The sequence below is a fragment of the Tursiops truncatus genome, chromosome 1 (assembly GCF_011762595.2).
Source record: "Tursiops truncatus isolate mTurTru1 chromosome 1, mTurTru1.mat.Y, whole genome shotgun sequence".
In the NCBI taxonomy this organism is placed as follows: domain Eukaryota; kingdom Metazoa; phylum Chordata; class Mammalia; order Artiodactyla; family Delphinidae; genus Tursiops; species Tursiops truncatus.
The window spans coordinates 46,132,741-46,159,486 of NC_047034.1; the positions used below are offsets into that span (position 1 = coordinate 46,132,741).

General features: G+C 42.4%; 1 protein-coding gene across 3 annotated transcripts in view; it reads right to left on the reverse strand.

The window, feature by feature from the left end:
* Window positions 1–26,746, reverse strand: part of TSEN15 (tRNA splicing endonuclease subunit 15) — a 538,803-nt gene that overhangs the window by 433,894 nt on the left and 78,163 nt on the right. For all 3 annotated transcript variants that reach the window (XM_073803611.1, XM_033853568.2, XM_073803605.1), the window contains exon 8: window positions 6,015–6,161. The gene's annotated coding sequence lies outside the window, so the exon portion shown is untranslated. The remainder of the gene's footprint in view (window positions 1–6,014; window positions 6,162–26,746) is intronic.

Consider the following 26,746-nt stretch of genomic DNA (forward strand, 5'->3'; position numbering starts at 1 on the left):
GTGAAACAAGAGTGGATTCTACAACCAATCAGAGCAGATGCCGCAACCAACGTCAGAAATGCTGGCTGTAAACAACTGGTCAGGCTGTACAGCATAGTACGTCCCAGTGGCTGCCAGCTCTGGATCTGTGAGAACCCGTGTCTGAGGTCAAGGGAAGGACTGTAGGAGAGCCCCTGGCTGCTCTGACTGAAGTCATATCTTCTGGTCTAACTTAATTGCATCTCAAGGTACTGAAAGAAACTGTCAGGCAGTTAAGGATTTTTGAAAAATATTTCCTCTGAAATTTACTCTTCCCATAACCTTAATCATCTCAGTATACTGCAACACAGTTTTTCTAGAGTAACTAACTGGCCAGTGCTTTGGAGTCATCTGTTTTTCTTCTTTCGTTCTATATCCTACATTTGCATTGTAGGCAAATCCTGGCCATTCCCCCTTCAAATTATGTCCATTACCTGACTACTTGTCAGCACTTCTATGACTACTTTCCTGGCCAAGTCGCCGTCGTTTCTTGCCTGGTTCACTGCAGTAGCCTCCACACTGGTCTCCTTCCCTTCTTCAGTCTACTCTCAACCTGACAGCCTGAGTGATTCCATTAAAATACAAGTCAGGCTGTGTTACTCCTCTCCTGGCACCCCTCCAATGGCTTCTCACCTCAGAGTAAAAGCCAAAAGACTTACACTGGTCTGCAAGGCCCTATACCACCTCGATTCCCATTACCTCTCTGGCCTTATCTCCTACCAGCTCAACGTGGTAGATTCACGGCAAAAACCGGTCCTAATTTTCCACCCCTCACTATTTTCACATCCTTTGCAATGTGACTTCAAGGCTCTCCCCGTGAAGAAATGAAGTTTGTTCCCGACCCCTTGAAACTAAGCTGGTCTTATGAATTGCTCTGGCCAACAGAATGCGGCAGAAGTACCGTTGTTTCAGTTCTGAGCCCAGGGCTCAAGAGGTCTTGTGTACATGCACGCTCTCTCTTTTCTTCCCTCTCCCCACCCTGTTTCTCTCTCTCTTTCTCTCCATCCCCTCTCTCCCTTTCCTCCTGTTACGGTCTCTCCCGCTCTTCTTTCTTTCTCTCCTCACCTTTCTCCCCACCCTCCCTGCTAGGCATGAGAACAGAATATCATCTTACTGGAGGATGAGAGACACACAGGTATGTGGAGCAGAGCTAAGTCAACCCAGTTGTCTTATCCAAGTCTCAACACATGTGAGAGAGCCCAAGATCAGAGCTATGCTGGCTTGCCACTGACTGCAGAGGCATGAATGAGCCCTGCTAAGCTCAGCTCAGCTCAGCAGAAACACCCAGGTGATCTTCAGACTCATGAGTAAAACTAAGTGTTTATTATGATACAACACTGGGGTTCTGAGGTAGCTTGTTACTTAGCATTATTGTGGAATAGATAACTGATACATTTTCCAGTCATAGTAGCCTTCTGGAAAAGACTAGTCACATCTCTACCTCAGAGTTTTTGTACTTGCTGTTCCCTCTGACTAGAATACTCTTCCTTGACCCCCCCCCCCAATATCTGCACATCTTAATCCCTAACCTCCCTCAGATCTTTGCTCAAATATAACCTTCTAAACTTTTTTTTTTTTAAATCTAGTTTTGCTTTGCTGACATGATTTCAACTGGGGTAACAAAGACAAATTCATCAACAATATCTTCCAAAAGAAATTTGACGTTCATATGTATCATAGCATTTAAAATTTGAGTCTAGAATTTAGTTGTAGAATATAGGGGAGTATGAAACAGTGGACAAGTATTGACTTTGGATTCATTGTACTTGAATTTGAATGCTAATTTCTCTACTTCCACAGTGCTGAAGAAGTTGAGTTAATTTCTTTCAGTCTAAGTTTCCTCATCTGCAAAACTGGAATAATGTTTTTATTGCAGCATTTTTGTAACAATTCAATGAGGTAAAGCAATGGCTTTCAAATTTTTAAAATTGTGATCCACATTAAAAAAAAACACCTTTTTAATCATCATTTGGAACACACACACTATGTCTATGTATACAAATATGAAAATTAAAAATTCATAGAATGATACTTATCTTTCCTATGAGAAATCATATATTTACATCAAAATGTTAATTTCAATTTACATTAAAAAATTTTACATGATCTGTCTTCTTGACCAATAGTGGGTAAAGCTTTTATTTTATTTTATTTCATTCTATCTTTTAATATTTTAATTTTATTAGAGAATAGTTGATTTATAATGTTGTGTTACTTTCAGGTTAGTTTCACAACAAAGTGATTCAGCTATACATACACATATAGTCATTCTCTTTAAGATTCTTTTCTCATATAGGTTATCACAGAATATTTTTAAAAATTTAATTTAATTTTATTTTTAACATCTTTATTGGAGTATAATTGCTTTACAATGGTGTGTTAGTTTCTGCTTTATAACAAAGTGAATCAGCTATACATATACCTATATCCCCAAAGCTCCTCCATCTTGCGTCTCCCTCCCATCCTCCTTATTCCACCCCTCTAGGTGGTCACAAAGCACTGAGCTGATCTCCCTGTATCACAGAATATTGGGTAGAGCTCCCTGTGCTATACAGTAGGTCCCCATCGGTTATCTGTCTTATATATAGTAGTGTGCGTGTGTTCATCCCAAGCTCCTGATTTATCCCTCCCCCTGACATTTTCTCTTTGGTAACCGTAAGTTTGTTTTTGATATCTATAAGTCTGCTTCTGTTTTGTAAATAAGTTCATTTGTATCTTTTTTTAAAAATTAGATTCCACATCCACATATGAGTGATATCATATGATACTTGTCTTTCTCTGTCTGTTACTTCACTTAGTATGATAATCTCTAGGTCCATCCATGTTGCTCCAAATGGCATTATTTCATTCTTTTTTATGGCTGAGTAATATTCCATTGCATATATGTACCACAACTTCTTTATCTATTCCTCTGTCGATAGATATTTAGGTTGCGTCCATGTCTTGGCTATTGTAAATAGTGCTGCAATGAACATTGGGGTGCATGTATCCTTTCGAATTATGGTTTTCTCTGGATATATGCCCAGGAGTGAGATTGCTGGATCATATGGTAGTTCTATTTTAAGTTTTTTAAGGAACCTCCATACTGTTCTCCATAGTGGTTGTACCAATTTACATTCCCACCAACAGTGTAGGATATCACCTTCTAAACTTATGGTTACCAAAGGGGAAAGGATAAATTAGGAGGTTGGTATTAACATTTACACACTACTGTATATAAAATAGATAACCAACAAGGACCTATTGTATAGCACAAGGAACTATATTCAAAATTTTGTAATAACCTATAAGGGAAAAGAATCTGAAAAGAATATCTATATCTATATGTATATCTACATGTACAACTGAATTACTGTACTGTACACCTGAAACTAACACAACATTGTAAATCAAGCTATACTTCGATTACAAAAAAGTTTAATCAAGATAGGAAAAAAAAATATCATCTTCTTAGTGAGATCTTGTCTGGCCATATATAATACAATCTTATTCTAACACTTCCTATTTCCCTCTTTTAATTTTAACTTTCTCCTTAGCATTTTTTGCTAACAAATATATTTTATATGTTCCTTATCTTTCTTGCTTATGATCTAAATCCCTTGCAAGCTCCTTGGGAACAGGGATTTTTGCCTGTTTTATTCATTACTATATCACCATGCTTAGAACAGTGCCTGGCACATAAAAATAACACAATACATATTTATCAAATAAGTAAGTGAATGAATGTGAATTCTTCAAAATGGTAGGGTGGACTGAAAACGTTTTCTTAATTTTTAAAACTGGCAAAGTTAAGGCTCCCCAAATTAGATTAGTTTTATCTAACTTCTCTCCTTGTCCACATAATGATCTCTGTCACAGCCACCCTGAACTCCTGTCTGGATAGTTGCAATTGCTTCCCAACTAGTATTTTCACATCTGTCTTTCTCCCTATGATCCCTTCCCTCCATCCCAGCTGGGGTGCTCTCTTAAAAGGGAAAGCCTGACTGAGACTGAAATCCTTAGCAAAGCCTAACAGGACCTGCAAGATCTAGCTCTGCTCCCTCCCCACCTTCGACTCACACACACTCTTCTCCTCATTCTCCTTGCTACTTCACTAGTCTTGCCGTTTCTTAAACTGGCCATGACCTCTCCTGCCTCAGGGACTTTACACGAGCTGTTCCCTGTGATGAAGAGCATCTTTATCATCCCTTGGCCGAGTTACCTCCTATTCATCCTCCTGGTCTCCTGGCAAGGATCATCTCCTCAAGAAAAGCCTTCCCTGAACCTCCAGGCTCAAGTTTCTCTGATACTTCATGTTATTCTTTAAGGCACACCATACAGTTTATACTCCTATGTTCGTGCAATTACTTGTTTAATATCTGCCTTTCCCAACATGCTGCAAGCTCAGTGAGGACCTAAAAACTCGTCAACAGATCATTTGGCTACGTTTGGTCTATGGTGCAGAGAAGGCCTTGGTAGGTGAGAAACTTGTAGTGTCAAACAGGAAGCCTCTGAAGAAAAGGGCTTTCACATAATAAGTCAAGTCTTCCAGGAAAGACTCAGTTCTGATGATATTTGTGTGCCTTTCTAAAGCCACAGAGGTCGATAAGCCACTCCTCCCCGTGACCATCACCAGCCCATTAGCAGAAGACAGTCAGAGCGAATACTTCCCGTCTAAGGGGGGTGTGTTGAAGAAAAGCACCTCTTGCCATTCTTGCAATGTCATGATTTATGCAGCGAGGTACTGCTGCAGATGACAGCAATTAGGAACAGAACCTGACACAGCGAGAACAATAGCAGTAGTGTTGATTAACTCTAGGTAGGATATTAGTCTTCTATTGCTGTGAACAAATTACCACAAACTAAGTGGATTAAAACAACACAAACTTATTATCTTACGTTTTCCATGGATCAGAAGTCTGAGCACAGCTTTGCTGGATCCCTGCTCAGGGGATCACAAGGCTGCAGTTAGGGCACCGGCCAGGCTGAGTTCTCATCTGAGGTGTGGGGTCCCCTTCCAAGCTCAGTCGGGTTGTTGGCAGAATTCAGTTTCTCATGACCTCGTAGGAATACGTTCCCCGTTTCCTTGCTAGCTGTCATCTGGGGATCACACTCAGCTCCCAGAGGCCATCGGTATTCCTTGCCATGTGGTCCCCATGCTATTCACAGCATGGATGTTTACTTTCTTCCAGGCCAGCAGGAGCCCACTTCTAGGATTTCTCACCTGTGACCAGCGGAGAAAGCTCTGTGCTTTTAACCTGACTAAGTCAGGTCCATCCCATGACCTCCCTTTTGCCATATTACGTACCACAGCCATGGGAGTGGTCACTCGTCATATTCACAGGCTCCGCTTTGCCCAAGGATGTTAAACAGGGCATCACACCAGGGCATCCTGCCTAGCACCAGCAGCCGGGACAGCTGATGTTAATAACCATGAACCCTTGAGTGCGTATTCCTCGCCTGCACTGTGCTAGGTGCTTTTCAGCATTTAATCTTTAAAATAATCTGTGAGGAAAATTCCATTGCTTTCCCTGTTTTACCTGGTTTACAGGTGACTGTCCAGTTTTATACAATCACTAGGAAGCGTAACTAGATTTTAAGCTCCAGTCTTTCTGATTCTAGAATCCATTCTTATACACCTTACCTCAAGACAGCTGTTTCTCCTGTAACCAGGGGAATGATGATTATTACTGTTTTATGGATGTAAACACTGGTTTGGGGAGATCAAGTAACACACGCAAGGCCACCTGGTTGGTAAGTGCTAGAGCAGCCATCAATCTAATCTTCTCTTTCTCAGCCCCAGGCTGTTGGCATCCCATGTAATAGCGGGACATTCAAATCGCTTGTCAGCTAGAAGGAACTCAGTAATGAACCCTCCCCCAGGGACCAGAAGAACCAGCATGCCTTCAGGCTCCAACACTTGATTGAATGACATGACACACGTTATCAGTGCTATTTCTTTTAACCTGCAGTGAGTGAAAGCAGGGGTGTTTTATTCCCAAGCTGAGGAAACTTACCTGAGCTAAGGGCACCTGGAATCATTCCCTCAGAAGTTTCCTGATACTTAGCACCAGAAGTCGCTCCCCCCAAGATGGTAAAAGGTTAGTGATCATTAACTTCTCTCTTCTGTGCATTTACACGTTTGAATGAAAAGTGTCCGGGGGCTGAAACAAACAATTATTCAGGAGTGAGGATGTATTTCCCTCGGACTAACATCGTCTTGTTTTCATTGCTTCCTGCAGGGAGACAACACAGCTTTGGCCCCGACCTGCTAACAAATACAATTATCCTTTGTAAATGTGATACCTCCCCCCCACATACACTTTGTGCTTTGGCAACCAGAGGTCAACCTCCACCTGAGAGTGCTGTCCACTTTGTTTCTCTCGATAGCTCTCAATGCCAATAGTCAGCTTGGTGCAGAAACAGCTATTCAAGGGACATACCTGCCTCCAGCACCTCAACTGTAACCCCCTGTCCTGCTACTGTGCTTCAGGTAAGAAGCAGAAAATAAAGTTGTCAGAAAAGTTTCATTTCATCTGAGTGCCCTGCCAGGTGAAGGTCTGGATTATAACTGCATTCCTCTGTCAGCAGCCACTCCTCCCGGTGGGCAGCTCTCCTCCCAGGGCTGCAGCTTGCCCAGCACCAGGAGTACCACTTTCTTCTCCTGCCCCTTCAGGACCAGGGCTGGTAACAGCTGCCCACCTGGCACTCATCACCCACCCCTTGATGGCCCACACCTCAGTATATAGCTCCATCCTAAAAATGTTCTTAATTAACCTTTAATTAATTGGAGTGTGGCATCCATATCCTACCAAGAACCCTGGCTGATAATCACTTTAAACTCTTAATGGAATTATTGACTTATGCAGTGAGTATAAACTGGTGATAGAAAGCATTAGGCATATGGCTGATGGGGCACTGGACATTTGTATATTGCCAAAATAACATCGCATCGTTTACTTGCTAGTCACATGGGGAAAACATCATGCTACAATGGAAGGATGAGACTACCCTTTGCCTTAATTGATGGTTCAATGCTAGGATCCTCAGTGGTGAGTCAACCAGAACATATGTATCTTCTGATGAAATGCAATATAAAGTCCACATCTATGACATAATCTAGGTAACAAGATTTAAATTGAATCATCATGCCTTTGCTTTTTCCTTCCAGTTTATAAAAAAATAAGTGGGTTAGAGAAACAAGCTAAATGATATTGCAAAGAAGCACCTAGTCAAATCCAGAAGATGGGATGTTCTGTAGATAACTGGCCAAATCCGTTTAACAAGCATGCTATCATGTCTATACTTGCTCTTTTTTAAAAAAGGACTTAAAATTGGATATGTGATGTACATGCTCTAATTGGCTCCTCATTGAACAAACTAGCTAGAAAGGACATTTGGGGGATGATTTAGATAATCAAATATGGACTGGTTATTATTAAGATGTATTGACATGGAAAGTTTCAGATCATTAACTGGGAGTAAATGCAACTGTCCAGGGAAGGGACTGTGAAGAATAAAAAAAGGCCTGAGGACATAGCCTTCAGAAACATCAAGATTTCAGAGAGAACACTGGAGGTGGAGAGCTGGTCAGGGACTGACGAGGAGCCAGGAGACAACAGAAGAAGCAGGAAGGCCAGGGGAGGAGGGTGTTTCCAGAAGGAGGGAAAAGTCAGGTGTATCATACGCTACAGACAGGCGAGCGGGAGGATGAAAAGGAGGCCACTGATATTACAGTAGGAAGTCCTCGGAGACTTCTGCGCGTGGAAAGGCAAGGAACAGAGATGGCTCTTGTAAGAATGGTATTAGAAGGAAGGAAGAACACAGGACAGTAACTGGAGGGAAGCAACGGTGCCCATCTTTGCACGAGGAGGTGGAAGAGGAGGAGTTGCATTCAGGTTGTATCCTGGGTAAATGAAACTCCTGGAAACTACTCCTGTACCCAGAATACAGTGTGGGTGGCGCCTCCTGGAGGACGCAAAGGGAAGGGCTTATGAAGCAGGCAGAGTACATAGAGTTGTTTGGAAATGGAGAGTTAAGCAATTTGTAGACTGATTGGAAAAGGTCAGTAGGGATGCAGAGATTGAAAATCTAAGAGGAGAAGGAAGGATCACTTATGGCATAGGATGCAGAAGTTCACAGAGCAGGGAATAACGTGGCGAGCAGCAGACAAGGCCGATGAGCCTTGTGGAGGATCTCTGAATCAGCAGGAAGAGAGCCAGGACCCAAACCATGGAATTCTCACCTTCTGTGGAAGTCACCAAGCTGGTGATGATGAGCAACGATAAGCATACTTTGAGCGCAGGTTTTCCAAGTGGCAGTGTTTTGGAGTTCTGCAAAGCCACATCAGCGGTCACTAGATTGTGTGGGCCTCACACTTACTGGGGCAGGGGATTGTCAATGTGATGGGACTTGAGGGGTGGACCCATCACCCCAGGAAAATCTCCCCAAACACTGTGATGGAATGAATAAACAATAAAAGGTTTTGAGTCAGCAGACGGGTTTTTGGCCCTTCTCTTCTGTCACGTACACTTTTTGAACTTCAGCTTGACTTGCTTCAATGAACTTTTACTCAATACAGGGCACAAAGGACACTGTTCTTAGTACAGCCCGTGACATTCTATTCAATCAAGAATCTGTTTGGAGAAGGGTCTGGAATATTTTGGGCCTGAAATGAGAAGTATAAAACTGTTCTCCATGTGCGTGGAACAGAGAACAGCCTCCCTAAAAAGTTAAGACTGATAGAAGAGGAACTAAGGTGCACTGTTTACTATGACCATTTCTTTTCTCTTTCTGTACTCTCTTCCCATCACTCCATCACTGAACCAGAAAGGGCCGATGTCTTCTGGCCTCTACTGCCCCACGGAGTCCTGCTTTGTGGCTACTGACCACACAGCAAACTATGCCCTGGTCAGCAGGTCTCAGACGTGCATGCAACGCTCCTAACCAGGGCTCTGAGGAGACCACAGCTGCCTTCCAGGGGATTCAGCAGCTGCTCAGGGTCCAGCAGCTCAGAGGCCATTAGTCAAAGGTTGCTATTGCCAACTGCTCTGCTCGCTATGTCAGATGGATCTGGGACAAGCTCTTGGTCAGAGGGTTTTCTCCCTGGTGCCTCTTCGTAGATGCTCATCTTCCCAATTTATCCTCCAAACAATATCTTCCCTCACAGCTTTAGAAACTCTGGGGCTTTGCAGAAATGTGTACAAAGCGTGGAGACTCCAGCCAAGAGATGAGAGTGGGAAGGAAAACTGCAAAGGGAGGGAGAGCTGAAAGGTGCCGGGCCATTAATTCCAGCTCAGTGGGGATGGGGAAGGAAACAGTAACTCAGAACGGAGCTCCAGAGCTAAAGCAAACAGGAAGGTTTTAATGAGAAAGTCCTTGAGGGGAAATGACTCAGTGGTTTGGAAAGAGTGGGTTCCGGCAGGGCTGGAGGTACCACTTGGAGCTTCATCCTTGGGGAGGGAGGGTAGCCAGTCTGGAGGAGGCCCACCAGGGAAGGGCAGGACTTTCTTTTTGGTGCCAAGACAGAGCAACCTCATCCTCCACTGGGGTTCCCCCCACCACACACATTTCCCTGGAACGGGGGTTGGGAAGGGGATCCTCAGGCAGGAGCAGCTGTTCCGTCTGCTACAGGATTGAGAAAAGCATCTTAACTCTTAGTATGGAGGGGGAGGCTGAGACTGCATGGTCAAGAATCTGTTTGGAGAAGGGGCTGGGATATTCTGGTGCTGCACCTGCAATGAGGGATACACAACAGTTCTTCCAGTGCCTGGAACAGAGAACTTAAAAATAAAAAATGCTGCTAAAAGGAAAACTAAGCCACGATGATTACCACGATGATGATAAGACATGGTGCAGAGCTTGGGGAGGGGATGCATTTTCTGATCCAAAAATCAGGGTATGGCATCTAACAAAAACAGTTTTTCTCTGGTTTCTGAATTTGCATACAGGAGATGCCTTAAAATGGTATAAAGTGAAATCATACTTAGTCATAAATGTAACAAAATGAACTTATCAGAAAAGGTGACTTTGCATGAAATTGGAAGTATGCTGGAGACTCTGGCAGGAACCCAAACTGTGTTTGAACTGAAGTGTACCTGAGAAGAGCTGGCGAATGAAACTTTACAAATCCTGACTTTATTATAATTTCTGCATGAATCAGCGACGGGTCGGGAGAGAGGGAGAGCAGGCTCCCTTCTGCGAGTGTGGGTGTCAGGGGAGAAGCCAAAGTCCCTCCGGCGTATTCAAGTGAAAAGCGCTTGGGCTCTGGGGCCCGGGACCTAGAATTGAGTCCTGACTCTCTGACATCCTAGCTGTGTCTCTGGTGAATCTGGGGTCCCTGATCTGCCGAGTGAAGACAGAACTGAGCCTGCCAGGTGGCTGTGAGAATTCCAGCTAATGTTTGGGTCCCTGGTCCAATGTCTGGCGTGGATGGTTACGCATGATGTCAATTCCTTCCCCCTCTCCGACCCATCTCATTGAGGTAGGGAAAGATGCACCAGCTTTGGAAAGGTACCCAGTCACTGAAAACACCCTGCAATTTATCAGACGTTTGGGGACTCCTCCAGAAGCACAAGGAGGCCCTGTCCATCCCCCACCCCCACCCCCCCAGGCAAGTGGGTGAGGAGAGAACACGCTCAGGTCAAGCTGCCTGCTGCTCAGTGGGTGCCCACCGCAAACCCACCATAAACCCGCCGCAAACCAGTAAGGGCCAGGCTTCCACTGGCTGGAAAACTGCACGGAGAGGAAGCTGTAAACAGTCTGGGGGGAAAGAAAGTTTCCTGTTGAAATAGGGGCAGCAAGAGCCTGGTGATTTGGGGTGAGCAGAAGAACAAGGGCAGCAAAGAGGGGAAAATGTAAACACAGATGAACCGTGAGCCCCCGGTGCATTTTATCTGACCCGAGGAGCAGCCGGGGCAGAAAGAATGTGGGAACCTCAGTTATGCTGCAGATGATCACGAGGAACTTCCCAGCCTTAGCTGATCCCGCTGACGGCTCCTTCAGCGACTTAAAAGGGCATTTAAAAAGCCATTCTCCAAGGCCCTCCTGCAAGGGGAATGGGGAAGATTTGTCATTTCCACCCAGCTTGCAATGCTGTCACTTCTGTGCACCCTGGCTTTTTCTAAAAAGGTCTCTGCCTTTTAAATTTCATCATTTACACCACTTGCTTCAATGACTCTAAACCTGGCATGCTGCTCCATGGTTTTGCTGCTCTCTGAATCACATGCTTTTGCGTACATTACGTAGTAGGGCTTGGAGTCCAACCTTAGAAGGAAGTTGCCAAAGCTTCCCATTCCTTTACCAAGGCTGCTGGTGGTGCCTTTCTGGAGTCGTCAGAAACCCACTCTCTTCCTCAAGGTCTTTTTTCTAATTCTAAGTTAACCTTGAAGAAAGATCCCAGGCTGGGCCATGACTACCTAAGAGCTCGAGCCAATGCTGATTAATAAATATTTAGGCACCTACTATGTGCCAGGCATGATGGGGATTCCCAGGTAAGGATCCTTAGTTTCTACTCTGCAGGGCCTTGCTGCCTGTAAAGGAGAAACACACAGGGTCTATGTCGGGTCTATAGTGGAGTCCAGCTCCTGTGGGCTGTGAGTAGAGGCGACTGGCACAATGGAAACAGTTCACTGTTATTGTATTCATTCAAAAGATATTTGCTGAGTACTGATTATGTACCACACACTTTTCAATACCTTGGGGATACAGTGAAGAATAAGAGTGTGGGATCTGAGGTCAGGCAGAACTGAATCAAAGCCCTACTTCCAATGCAACCCAAGTCTCAAACTCACTGAGCTCCAGATTTTTCATTTTTAAACTGGGACCATAACAAGAATAATAATATCTACTTTGCAGAGTTCTTGTGAAGTCTCGAGTGGTTATGATACATGCTTAATGTGGCTGATTGGTTGTTCTAGAATAGATGAATAAATAAGGATGATGATTGGATATGCAAACAGGGGAGGTAAAGAAAATTAATTTTATTTCTTGGGCATGACCGAATGCACGGCTATGGCAGAAGGAGAAATAACAGCACATACAGAGACGCAGCATTCCAGACGAGGCTATGCCTAAAACAGTGTTGTTCCTCAAGGGGCCACAAATTTTCTAAGAGAATGTTTTACTTTTTTATTTTAAAACTAAAACTTGATGATTATTTCATGTACATAAATGCATATGTATACATACATATATACCATGTATATATAATAAATATGATATATATTCTTGTAAGCACACATATTCTAAATAATCTGAATATCCAACGTATAATCCACAGTCACCGCATGATTGCAGCCTCCAGTTTGTCTGGGATCACATTAATGCCAAGTAAAGCCACTTCATTTATTTTCCTCTAATGAGGAATAGAGAGAGGTGGGCTTAACATATAAATGTGTTTGCATCTGCTGGAAGCTAAAAAACAGCAGGGTGCATTTTATCCAAAAGTAGGTTTAGAGGTGGTAGGAAGAGAGAAAAGCTGAGTGCAAGAGAGGATGCCTGCACTTGGTCCAGGATAATACAGATGGGCTGACCGGGAAAGAGCTGGGCTTGGACAGTTAGGACCACACTGTGCTGGGAATACAGACTTGGTTTTAGGAAAACAATATGATGTCACATTTCATTAATGTTATTAATGCTCATTTTACTGGTTTTGTGACTTTTTTGGTGTTTAGATCATAAATTTGTTTTAGTCTTATATGAGCACTAAGGTAACATGGGTTAATACTACCTAGTTTTTTGATGTACAGATTTAAATAATATATTAATAGGGCTTCCCTGGTGGTGCAGTGGTTGAGAGTCTGCCTGCCGATGCAGGGGACACGGGTTCGTGCCCCGGTCCGGGAAGATCCCACATGCCGCGGAGCGGCTGGGCCCGTGAGCCATGGCCGCTGAGCCCGTGCGTCCGGAGCCTGTGCTCCGCAACGGGAGAGGCCACAACAGTGAGAGGCCCGCGTACCGCAAAAATAAAAATAAAAAATATATATATATATTAATAAACCTAATTTAAGTCTAACCCAAGGGTCCACTAGATCTCTGAAGGGCGGGGCATTGTCCTAGGTTAAGGAGCGGCTGGGACACTCCATCCCGGTGTAGGTGGAGGAGGGGCTGACCGGAAGTGCCACTTTCCGGGTGAGGGCCTGAGTCCACAGCTTCCTGGGAACTATGAGCAGGTTCCCGGGAAAGGTGAGGTCATCACAGAAGGGCTTGGAAGGGTGCAAAGGAGCATGTGCTACGGAGAACAGATCCTCTTTCCCCAACTTTCTCCTGGCTTAACCTCCGGACTTACAGAAACCTCACCGGTTGCTTCTCTCAACTTCCTTCACTTACTGCTGCAGATCTGCCACGTTTCAGCTCCTGTGCTGGGCTCAGGGATACAGTGTGCATGAGATGAACACAGCCCCCTACCCCCACGGAGCTTACAGTGAGAGGGACCATTGAATTCATACTCATTCTCCACTCTCACTGCTTGTCCTTTCCTATAAACTTAGTCTTTAGAATCCTACACATAATTCCCGCCCCACTTCTACAAAGAAATAATCAAGCTTCATTTGATTTATTCAACTACATATCCGGAAAGGGGCAGGTACCAGGGGCGATAGCGGCATTTTCTCCTGTTTTTTTCTTGGCGCTGTCTGAGTCTAGCCCAAGAACCTGCAAAAAAGCGAGGACTACGTTTTATAGAGAGTTAGAAGAGGCAGCAAGGAAATGGCATGATTGGCTAGCAGGTCCGGTATTAAGGCTAGCAGGTCTTGTTTTCCAGGGTGAGGGGAGCCAGCCAAAGCTGAGTTGGAGGATTGTGACTGGTGTATGTTAGGTGTCCTTGACAGTGAGGCATTTCTTGTAAGTGGGAACTGACTTTCATTTAGATCTGTGATGTGGACCCCCGCCGCTGGGGAAGCCTCCATTTTGTGGGTTCCGATATTTGAATTAATTTTTTATTACATCTTAGGTTGGGCTCTATGGAAGTACTGCCAGAGGTAGGGGTTTGGGAACACGTGATTTATTCAGGAAAAACTTGTAAGGGAAGAAGGGAAGCAGAAAAGTGAAGGGAAAAGAGTAAAGCGAGGAAGAAGTTGATTTGATCCCCAGAGGACTCTGGAGCATCACAGAAATGTCCCCACCATGAGGCAAGAGGGCCAGACTTTTGTGGTTGGGAGGGTGTGTGTGTGTGTGCGCGCGCGCCCGTTGAGCGAGGGGGTGGTCGGTGGCATAACCTCAAAGCTGAGGCAGCCCCCATCAGCTGTAAGGGTAATTTCTAGAGAAAGGGGGAGCTGGGAGCTGTTAGTTCACCACCTCTGTGGACGGGTGCACCAGCCCAGTAAAGGGGAACCGAGTGAGGCACCAAATGAATCTGCCTCATGTAGCTTCAAATGCAGGGTTCACCTTCACAAGTTAGCATGACCATTATATGAGGCGATCATGAAAAGCACCTGCTGCAGTAACTGTCCCTTCCTCTCCTTTCTGGCATTAGAGGCAGAAGTTCTTGACAGACAAGCCTAATCAGAGAAATCTACCTGATTCATACTCGAGGTAAGCAAGAAGCTTAAACCCATCACTGAAACCTTATTCCTCTGCCCCCCCTGCGCCAACCACGTGGAGGAATCCAACCTCACCTGGTCTTGTGCTCGCCCAGTGCTTTGGCTGTTGCAACAGCCCCTAAAGAAATAGTTTCTTTCCTGTCAAGAATCAACCCTCTGGATACCTCTACCACAGGGCTTCCCAAACTCCATTGCATTAAACTCTAGTTTAATGGGGTTGGGGAATGAAGGTTGTGGTAGGGAATGACGCTCCCAAAGATGTCCACACTCTAATCCATGGAACATGTGACTGTGTTGCCTTACATGGTAAATGGAACTTTGCCGATGTGACTAAGGGCATGGATCTTCAGGTGGAAAGAACACCCTGGATTATCCAGGTGGGCCCAGTCTAATCACATGAGTTCTTAAAAGTTAAAAATCTTCCCTGGCTGTGGTCAGAGAGAGATGAGACAGAAGAAGATGGAGGAGAGATTCAAGGTGTGAGAGTTATTCGACCTGCCATTGCTGGCTTTGAAGATAGAGGACGGAGCCGTGAGCTAAGGAATTTGGGCAGCCTTTAGAAGCTGGGAATGGCCCTCAGCCAGCAAGAAAATGGAGACCTTGGTCCTATAACCACAAGGAATTCAATTCTGCCAAGAACCAGAATGACCAAGGAAATGGACCTTCCCCTTGAGCCTCAAAAAAAGGACATAGCCCTGCTGACACTGTCATTTTAGCCTGTAGAGACCCACATCAGACTTCTGATCTACAGACTGTCAGATAATACATTTGTGTTTTTTGAGCTGTTAAGTTTGTGGTGATTTGTTACAGCAGCAACAGAAAACTTGATCAAATAAATTTGGGAAATGATGTTACAGATTATAAGACATGTTAATCATTTTGTTATGAGAGAGTCATAGTAAAAACAAAGTGAGTAAAAAAACATTAATTGAATCAAATAGCAGATAACTTGTTCACTACAAAGAGAGAGGCCAACATTACCCTGATTCACAGTTCTGTGTTCCCACAGCATCATGTGTGCAAATAGAGGGCTGCTGCACAGCCACAGCATCAGCATCATGCTCCGTTGTCATAGTTACCCTCTGAAAAGGAAGATGCCCTGACAAAGACCAGATTGACTGTGGTAAGTGGTGGGAAGTTACCCTGAGGGCGGCCAGATGCTTCTACATTCATGTCAGAGATGTTTTCTGAAATTCGTATTCAGTCAGCTCTGCCTCAAATGGAAACATGGTCATTTATGTTTAGAAAACAGGAAGCCTATATTCATGATGGATACTTTCTAATGAGGAGGATTTGTTCTACCATCCTAACACCGAGGGAACCAAACACCAGCAAAAGCAATGTTTTATGATAGATTTTGCCCCAACTACTGGTAACTTCTTATACCTCATTTCCTACCCTTCTCCAACTTAATCCCTAAATGCTAGTCACAGGGCTTCCTGTTATACCTTGAATACTCAAGTTTATCCTTCTGTAGGGACTTTGCCCTTGCTCTTCCCCAGGCTGGAATGCCTTTCCTCCAGATGTTTGCATGCTTCACTCCGTCCATTTAAGTCTCTGCTCAAATGTCCCCACCTCAGAGAGGTCATCCCTAAGCTCTTTACCTAAAATAGACACCCTGCCCCAATATTATTAGTCTTCTTACCCAACTTTATAGTTCCTCGTGGCACTTCCGTATTTATTTGAGCAGTTGTTCATCGCATCCCCACCAGACTCTAAATTACATGAAAGCTGCTGGAGCCTTGTCTCTTGATCACTGCTGTATCCCCAGTTTCTGGCACCTCATAAGTACCCAGTAAACACTTGTTGAATGTAGGAAGGAATTGCTTGGAGTCTTGATTCTCCACTGCCCTTCCAGCCCTCTGGCACTTAATACTGGCTATAGTACCTCGTCCAATTTCTCCCAAATCCAAGTTGTTCCCTAGTCCATTGTCATTGGTATGGATGATTGTATCTTTCAAAGATGGCCACCACAATATATATCCCATCTCACATGCTCCTCTTACAAACTGATATTGATTCTCCTTCCTTTGAGGAATGTGTCTATATTCTCTCCTCTTGAATCTGGCCTGGACTGCGACCACAATGGGAGTATGCTATGACGCTACGTGACTTCTAAGGCTAGATCATAAAAGGTGATATAGTGTTTGCCTCATTCTCTTGGGTCTCTCCCTCTGGGAACACAGCTCTCTTCCTATGGGGACAGTCAGGCCCATGGAGGATGATGTATAGCTGTCCTGACACACAGCTGAGCTGAGGTCCCAGTTCACAGCCAGCACCAACTTCCAGATACATGAAGAAGCCTTTGAAATGACTCCAGCCCCAACCATTGTCCAGCTGCAGCTGAAGGAGAGACCCCAGTGAGAACCACCTAGCCAGACAGCCACCCACCAACATCCATGGGAGGTAATAATAAAATGATTGTTTTTGTTTTAAGCCACTAAGTTTAAGGGTGGCTTGGTATATAGGAATAAACAACTGAAACAGATGGGATATGGAGCTGTCTGTTAAAAGCTCTGATTTCTAATCTCTATTCTGTACCACTCACTCTACTTCCCAAGGACTCAGTTTCCAACCTACAACACCAGAGCATGCATGTAACCACCTCTTCTAACTTTCATCCTAGGGTGATTGGTCATCCTCAGGAATTGTGCTTAGAAAAAAGTACACATATATTTTGATATTTTCCTATTATAACAGTTCAGAATTTGCCTGGATTCAGCCACTCTGAAGATAAATAAGTCACCCAGGACAGCTGGGTTAATGAACTGCACTCCACTCTCAGTCTTCTCAGCTCCGGCCCCACGCCAGTCCCTGGTAGCATTTCCTTTTCCAGCAGCCCTTGCCATCTACAAGGACGAATTCCATACATCTCTATGCACCTCTATGCAGCTGGGGCAGGCTCTCATAAGGCTGTTCAACTGCTTCCTCCAAGCAGTTCTTACTCAAGGCTGAGGGCAAAACCAAGAGCCCCCCACCTCACTGGGCTGTTTCTGGGCCCAGTCTGGGAGGGGTTTTTAGGGAAGTCAACACAGTCACAGTGGGGCTTGATAACAAACCTATGGTCAGAACCTCTCAAATACAGTTAAGCATTGATTCTGGAAAATAAGCTGCAGGTGGAAATAATATGCAAAAAATACAGTGTCTTTTGCAGAGAGACTGATTGGGTAGGGGATTTAGAACTGGTCAGTATGATAACAATAGTTAAGATCATGGTCTGGCTTCAGAGAGCCCGAGCTCAGATTCTAACTCTGCAAGTCCCTAAGCCTCTCCAAGCCTCAGTTTCCTTGGCTGTAAGGTGGAACTAAGACTAGAACCTCCCTCATAAGGATGTCATATGGACGAGTTGAACTGATGCTTGTACAAGCCAACACTGAAAACTGAAGCCCTCTGTAAACGGGAGCCCTTGTCTTTCCCTGAGATGGATCACAAAGGCTGCACAGGGTTGGTTAAGGCTGGAAGAGTTTGCCCAGTGATTTATGGAGCTGGAATGGGGAGCTCTGAAATGGGAAAGGCCAGCATGTTGCCTCAGGGATGCTGTATAAAAGCCTTGGGCTTTTTACGTTTCCGCCCCCAATCCAGAACCCCCCTCCGCCTCCTCGGCAGCTGCCACCCCTGGATCGCTTTTGAGCCCCTACAAGTGTGGACCCCTGGGACTAACACCCTGGGAAAACCCTCCCTCCATCCTCTCCCTTGTCTCATTGGAAGGTTGCCTGAATGGCCGACTCACAACACTTAACATAAAGAGCAGAAACTCCCTATCCCACCAATGCCCTTGGTTTCCCACGAACTAGTGGTGGAGCAGTCGCATTTGCACGAAATGGCATGTACTAAAATAGGCAGTTTGAAATATTCCTGGCAGATGGTGTTAAATATAGACACAGCGACAGATTGGCCCCTCAGTGCAGCTCTTCTCCAGAGCGTTAAGAACATGCTGCAGCCAAGAAGCTTCTCTTTTCCGGAAGACTGTGGCAACAGCCCCAGGATCTCGCCATGCCAGAGAACTGCTAAGACTTAGAGAAGGGAGGTACCTCAGAGAGTGAACACTGGTACCATGGTAAGAGGTTCCCAAATTCCACAAGTGCTGGAATGAAAAAAAAACAAAGGTGCAGAGAAGAAGTTCTGATGAACTGGAATTATTTATCTTCCTTCTGAAGGATCAACTACTCTCTCAAGAGATGTCTTCCATGAGCAAAAATTGAAATAGAAATAGAGGCAGTAGAGTACAGTGGTTAAGGTTGGAGGTTTGTGGCTAGAGTGCTCAGGTTTGAACCCTGGTTTTGCCCCTTACTAGTTATGTGAGCTTGGCCAAATTATTTAACCTTTTGCTGCCTCAGTTTCTTCATATGCAAAATGGGATAACAATAATACTCTCCTGTGACGATTAAGTAATGTAATGTAGGTAAAGGCCATGCCCAGTGCCTTGTACAGAATAACTGTTGCTTGGATGGTGGCTATTTTATTTAATGGACTAGGAAGGAGAGAGAGGTACTTATTGTAAAATGGCTGAAGAGCATTAAGGCTTGGAGGAACATTTCGGATGAAAACCAAGCCAAAATTAAAAATAAAGTCAGGTTGCAAATTCTTAAGTAGTTCCTATATCCACCGAGATTGTATTTGGAATGGGCGATGCCATAAATAGCTACCCAGTGGAAAGCCATCACCGCGGGAAGGGTGCTGGTGTGTGAAAGGCTGGCTGCTGGGAGAGGAAGGAGACAATCTGGAGGGGATCGGTCATTATCTGAAAAGGGAAGGCAAATCTATCTTTTCCTAAGGACTAGGACTTCGAACATCGTGCAATTCGCTATCTGACTTCCACGCAGTAAAACTTTTTAAAAGCCAGGAGGATTTTCTCTTCAATTGTAATGACAATACCTGCCAGTCTGTGGCAAGTGCCATTAAGGGACCTAGCAGGTGGTCCTGTGCTCTGGTTCTCTGCATGCGTGTCATGCTCCATTGTGGCTGTGCCTCTGGTTTCCTTCTATCCAATCCCGTTGTCTCCAAATTCTGAAGTGAGAATTTCCGTGTATTTCACACTCTGTGTGCTGCTAGGACCATGTCCCACTGACCAAGAGAAATGTTCGCTTTGAACTGTCCTTGCAGGACTAGAATACTCCTGACAGCCTAAGTATTGCCCCCTGGAGCTAGAAGAGTCTTTTCTACAGAATTTTCTCAGGGGGATTATGGTGAAGGCAACCTCTGCAGGAGGATTATGGGACTATGTTCAGGACGCTGGCTCCAGAAATAATAGGTAGTGCATGGTCTCATGGTACAGACTTGCCCGTATTCTTACATCCTGTATTAAAGTAGGCTAACTGCTGTTACAGACTAACCCCAACGCTTCAGAGGCTTAACAGGGTGAAGGGTTGTTTTTCTCTCAAGCAAAGTCCATTGGCATTGGGATGGGGAGGAGTGGGGGTGGGATGTCCCTGCTCCATACAGTCATTTAAGAACCCAGGCTGACAGAAGCCCTGCAGTTTTCAATATGTGGCTTTCAAGTTTGCCTGGGTGTCATCATCCCGTAGACAGAAAGGTGCATGGAGAACCACAGTGGGAAGTTTTTATGGGTCAAGCCTAGAAGAGGTCTATCTATCTATCTATCTATCTATCTATCTATCTCACATAACTTCCACTCATATTCCATTGGCTATAACTTAGTATATGACCATATAGAGAATGTAAAGGAGGCTCGGACGTGTAGTTTACCTGTGTTCCCAGGAAAGAGAGGAAAATCAAGAATTTTGGGGATCAGAAGCCACCATATTGCACTTCTTGAAGCTATTTCAAGAGACCAGGAGACATTTTGTATCGACATTTGGAAAAAATTCTAGAATTTTTTTCAAATTTCCTGTGCTGTTTTCACTCAATTTTGAATCAGACTTGTTAAATAGTTGCTTCTAACCTACATCTCTTCCTATTAAATCTTGTAGTCAAGGAACATCACAGCTTCCCTACAATAAAAGTGGAGTTGATCCATCCCTCACAGCCTAAGTTTCTTTGTGAATGGCACAGTAACTGAGTGCCTCCTCTTAAGAAGAAAACACCAATTATTCTTTAAAAGAAAGCTTATTTTCCTCAATGCAAGACTCAGAGTTTTGCACTTTGCATTATTGTGAGTGTTTTAGAAACTGCTGATACTCCTCTAATGCTGTTTGTACCAACAGGCTGCAAAAGAGCCCAGTAGACAAAGGAATAAAAGAAAAGGAAAGAACCCTTTCATTTATAACAGGACCAGTCCTATAATGGCCACAGAATATGCTCCCCAGCATTTAAGTAAGAACTGCCAGATGCTTTCCTCATTCCTACTAAAGGAAGTTGTATGCATGGATATAATGATATTTGTATGTTTACAGCATGCTCTTACCTTTATGATCAGTTATAAGGACATTAAAATTTTCTGCAATATTAATGAAAATAAACATATTGCTAAGGCTTTAAAGACCAACCAAAAATTCCATTATAGCTGAAAATTTGCAATAATATTGTTGAGTGTACAGTCTACTGCTATAGGAAGATACAAATATAATAAAATGTAATATACACTCTACCCCATGTATACTTCTATCTGACACCTCTTACATTTTAGTATATTTAAGTTTTCACTATAAATGTTTTTACATAGAACAATAGTTCTAAAACTTTGTTGTGCACCAGAATCACACAGAGAGCTTGTTAAATATAGATTCCCAGAAATGACCCTGGACTGAATATGAGGGGGTATAGTAATACCTCATTTTGGTATTTACCTCATTTTGTATTTACCTCATTTTTGTAAATACATATGCATTGGGGCATATGTATTTTTAACAAGTTTTCCAGGTGGTTCCAATGCATACCAAAGCTTGAAAATCATGCCTGACGTGTCTTAATGCTCCCAGTGTCTGGCATATAGTAGGCACTTAACATACATTTGATGTATGAATGAGTAAATGAGCAAAATAAATTTGTTGCTGAGTCTAAAGCAATAAAAATTCATTGGGAATTTACTGCCACTAGCATTAAACACAAAAATAAGAAATAATCTCATTCCCAGGAATGCTGCAATAATAATTCAACTTTATTTGTACAGTGTTTATCACCAAGTTTCACTGACATCAAATATTCAAATTTACTACTAGAATGCCAAAAAGCCATAGATGAATAATAGGGTAACTGGAAAGGATATGCCACACTCAGAGGGGGAATGCAAGAATTGGAATAAACTAATTTTGATGAAGACACAACATCTTAATAATGCAAAAATCTACATCCTTCCAGTGTTGCAGGTACATCTGGATGAGAACTATTTATCTGGTGTCAAGTGCAATTTCAGGACCACCTGCTTAATGATAATCTTTAATTAAATGATAGGTACTTTATTAGGAGTTAGACTCCCCCAAAGCAAAGTGTGTTATGAGAATTGCAAGCTTTCAGAAAGCTGACACACACCTTCCTGTGTGTAACATCCTCCCAGTGTTCCTGTGACCTCTCTGGGTGCTCCTTCTCTGCCTTTTCAGGCTCATCATCTTCTACTCAACCATTAAAAATTAAATTCCTCAAAGTTTTGAGCTAGGCTCTCTCCTTTTATCACTCTCCAGAGCATATGATCTATCCCTATACCTTTAATTATCATACATTTATACATGATACCCAAATTGTTGTCTCTAGCTCAGACCACTCCTCTGAGCTCTAGTTGGTTATGCACACCATACAAGAACAGTTTATAAGACTTAGACCTAACTTTAATGAGTACAAGAAAAATATTAGTCAGTCTTTTATTTTTAACTGATTGAGCATATAGATATATAAAGTATCCAATATACTTCATAAATGTGAAAAATCTTGATATCATATGCCAAGGACTCAGTAAATGTTACATGCTGGGGTATTTTTTTTTCTGATGTTGTTATATATAATATAGCCCTCCAAAGCAGGATAAACATAAAATTTCAAAGCTACATCAAGATGTACATCTGAGTAGATAGTGTCAATTGTGCTGAGATGGAATGATGTTTGGCTGGAATTTTGAACACCCAATCTTGGACCAGCCCCCTATGGCTAGCTGTCTCAGGTTCAGGAGGAAAAAGTGTAGGTGCAGGGGAAAGCTGCTCTGTTTGTTACTGTGAAGTTTTAGCCCCTCCTTGTCCTCTCCACTTGGAAATTAATCCCCACTGAGCTGCACAGGGCCACCTGATGCCAGGGGGATTCCTTTGCCTGGAGAAGGCCACCCAACAGCCTGGAACTCAATCAAGCACAGTGGCCTAGTTCCTTAAGATCTACATCCAGTCCTGGTCCTCAAGTCCTACTACTCTGATGACTAGAAAATATAAGGAGAGAGAAACCCTAAGGAAAAACATGAGGGAGAAGGGAGAGTTTCCACCTATGGCCAGTCCCTCTCAGTATTCCACTGGTATTGATCCATCACGGTTATCCTCCAGATGGTAGGGTAAGGAGTTTTGTACTTGTCCAAGAGAATAGTGGGTGCCATTTGTTCAGTGATGTGTTTATTCATCCAACAAATATTTGTGAGTGACATATGTGTCAGGCACTCTTACCGGTACTATGGTTACAGGAGCAATGAAAAATGACAAAATCCCTGCCATAATAGGACCTATATATTCTAACATATAAGTAAAATATATACAAGGTCAGATGATGATAAGTCCTATTGAAAAAAATAAAGCAGGGAGGGTGGACAGGGAGTGCTAAGCTATTACAATAACATTAGCAAGAGATGATAGTGTTCAAAAATCACAGTTGGAGATCCTAGTACTCCACTCTAAATTGATAGAACAGCTAGGCAGAAAGTCAGCAAGTATAGAGAAGACTTAAAAACACTTGCCCTCACTGATATTTATAAAACATTCCACTCAATGACAGCAGAATACACATTGTTTTCAAACATGCATGGAACACTGTCTAGAGTGGACCATATGTCAGGCTATAAAACAAGTTTCAATAAATTTAAAAGGTCCAAAATCATACAAAGTGTGTTGTCTAACTATAATACAATTAAATTAGAAATCAACAACAGAAGGAAATTGGGGGAATTACTAAATACTTGGAAATTAAACAAAACACTTCTAAATAAACCATTTGTCAAAGAAAAACACCACAAGGAAATTTTAAAAAATATTTTGAGCTGAGTAAAAATAAAATTCAACATATCAAAATTTATGGGATGCAGCTAATTCAGTAATTAGAGGGAAATATATAGCTATAAATGTCTACACTAGAACAGAAGACAGTTATTAAATCAATAACTTAAACATCAACCATAAGAAACTAGTAATAGAGGGACTAAATCCAAAACAAGAAAGAGAAAGGAAATAATGAAGAGTAGAGTAGAAAACAGAGAAGTAGAAAACAGAGAAGTAGGAAACAGAAAAATAGTAGCGAAAAATCAATGAAACCAAAAGTTGGTTCCTTGAAAAGACCAACAAAATTGATAAATCTTTAGCTAGACTAACCAGGAAATAAAAAGAGGAGACATAAATTATCACCCCCCCAAAAAAAGAGGGGCAATCCTTTCCATTCTTGCAAAAAATTAAAGGATTATAAGTGAATATTATAAACTACTACTTTATATCAAATTAGGCAACTTATGTAAAAATTTCTAGAAAGACATGTTACCTAAACTGACTCAAGAAGAAATAGAAAATCTGAATTGATATATAATAAGGTAAAAACTGATTTGTAATTTGAAATCTTCCCACAATGACAAAGTCACACCCAAATGGATTCACTGGCAAAAGTTTTCCCACTAAGACTAGGAATATGGCAAGCATACCTACTCTTACTCCTTCTACTCAACATTGTACCAAAGTTCTACTCAGTTTAATAAGGCAAGAAAAAAATTAAAAGCATACCAATTGGAATGGAAGAAGTAAAACTGCCTTTATTCACAGGCAACATGATCTTGTATGTAGAAAATCTTGAGAAATGCTCACATTAAAAGATATATTCGAGTTAATAAACACGTTTGGAAAGGTCACAAGGTACAGGATCAATGCACAAAAATCAATTATATTTCTACATGTTAGCAAGGAGCAGTCCAAAATCAAGATTAAGAAATGGGGCTTCCCTGGTGGTGGAGTGGTTGAGGGTCCGCCTGCCGATGCAGGGGATGCGGGTTCGTGCCCCAGTCCGGGAAGATCCCACATGTTGTGGAGCAGCTGGGCCCGTGAGCCATGGCCGCTGAGCCTGCCTGTCTGGAGCCTGTGCTCTGCAACGGGAGAGGCCACAACAGTGAGAGGCCCGCATACCGCAAAAAAAAAAAAAAAAGATTAAGAAATGACTTCCATTCACAACAGCGTCAAAAAGAATAAAATATTTAGGAATCAAGTTAACAAAAGAAGTGCAAGATAGGGCTTGTACATTGAAAACCACAAAGCATTGCTAAATAAATGGAGTTACATTCCATGTTCATAAACTGAAGACTCAATTTTATTAAGATGGCAATTCTCCCCAGAATGATCTATAGATTTAACACAATCCATATAAAATTGTCATCAGGATTTTTTATAGAAATTGACAAGTTTACCCAACAATGCATGTGAAAGTGCAAAGAACCTACAGTAGCTGAAACAGTCTTGGAAAAAAAGAGAAAAGAATTTATATTGCCCAATTACAAACTTAACCATAAAGCTACAGTAAGCAAGACAATGTGGTACTGGCATAGGATAATCAATAGATCAATGGAACAGAGGTGAGAGTCCAGAAACAAACTCTCACATTTATGGTCAGTTGATTTTTGACAAATATGCTAAGGCAATTCAATAGGGGAAAGGTAGTCTTTCCAACAAACAGGGCTGAGACAATTGGCACTTATATGCAAAAAAAATTGAAAATAAAAAGAATGTAGATAGTAACTTCACACCATACACAAATTAACACAAAATGGATCATAGACTTAATGTAGAAGTGAAATTACAAGAATTCTAGAATAAAACATAAGAAAAAAAAATGTAGTGACATTTAGATGTAGAGTTCTTATATATGATATCAAAAACAAGAAAAAAATTGATAAATTGGACTTTATAAAAATTAAGACTTTTGCTCTTCTAAAAGACACCGTTAGAAAAATGAAAGGGGGAAGGCACAAACTGGGAGAAACGGTTTGTAAATCATACGTCTGATAAAGAACTTGTATCCAGATTATATAAACAACTCATATGACTCAATAATAAGACAAGCAATTCAATTTTTAAATAGTCAAAATATTTGAATAGACATTTCACCAAAGAAAATATAAGAAGAGCTAATGAGCACATGAAAAGATGCTTGACATCAATAAATCATTAAGAGATGCAGTTTAAAACCAAAATGAGGTATTACTATACCCCCACTAGAATGGCTATAATCAAAAAGACAGACAACAACAAGTATTGGTGAGGATGTGGAGAAATTAGAACCCTTATACCTGTGGGAATGAAAAACGATAGACCCACTTTGGAAAACAGTTTGGCGGCTTCTTATAAAGTTAAATATATTTTTACAACCCAGCAATTCCACATCTAGATATCTACATAAGAGAAATACAAACATACGTCCACAGAAAGACTTAAAGTTCAGAGAAGACTTACTCACAATAGCCAAAAAACTTGAAACAATCCAAATGTTGACTAACTAATGAAAAGATAAACAAATGTGGTATGTCCATGCAATGAAATACTATTCAGCAGTGAAAAGGAGCAAACTACCATTGCATGGTACAACATAGATGAACCTCAAAGACATTATGCTAAATGAAAGAAGCCACACACAAAACACTACATATTGTATGATTCCATTTATATGAAGTGTCCAGAAAAGGCAAATCTATAGATACAGAAAACAGAGCAGTGCTTGGCAAATCTATAGATATAGAAAGCAGAGCAGTGGTGGCCAGGGATTGAAAGTGGGAGCAGAATTCACTGCAAATAGGCACAAAGAAATGTTTTGGGGTGATGGAGATGTTCTAAAACTGTGATGATGGTTACACAATTCTATTACTAAATGACTACTAAAAATCATTGAATTATACACTTACAATAGGTGACTTTTATAGTATGTAATTACACCTCAATAAAAAAAGAGAGGTGATGGTGGCTTGGTTATGGGGTCTCAGAGGGGAGGTGATGAGAAGTGCTACCAGCAGATGGTAGAAGACAACATTATACTACGGGTGAGCATAATGGGGAGACCAGGGTCTTGATCCAGGTCAGATTTCTTCAGAGACATCGAACCAA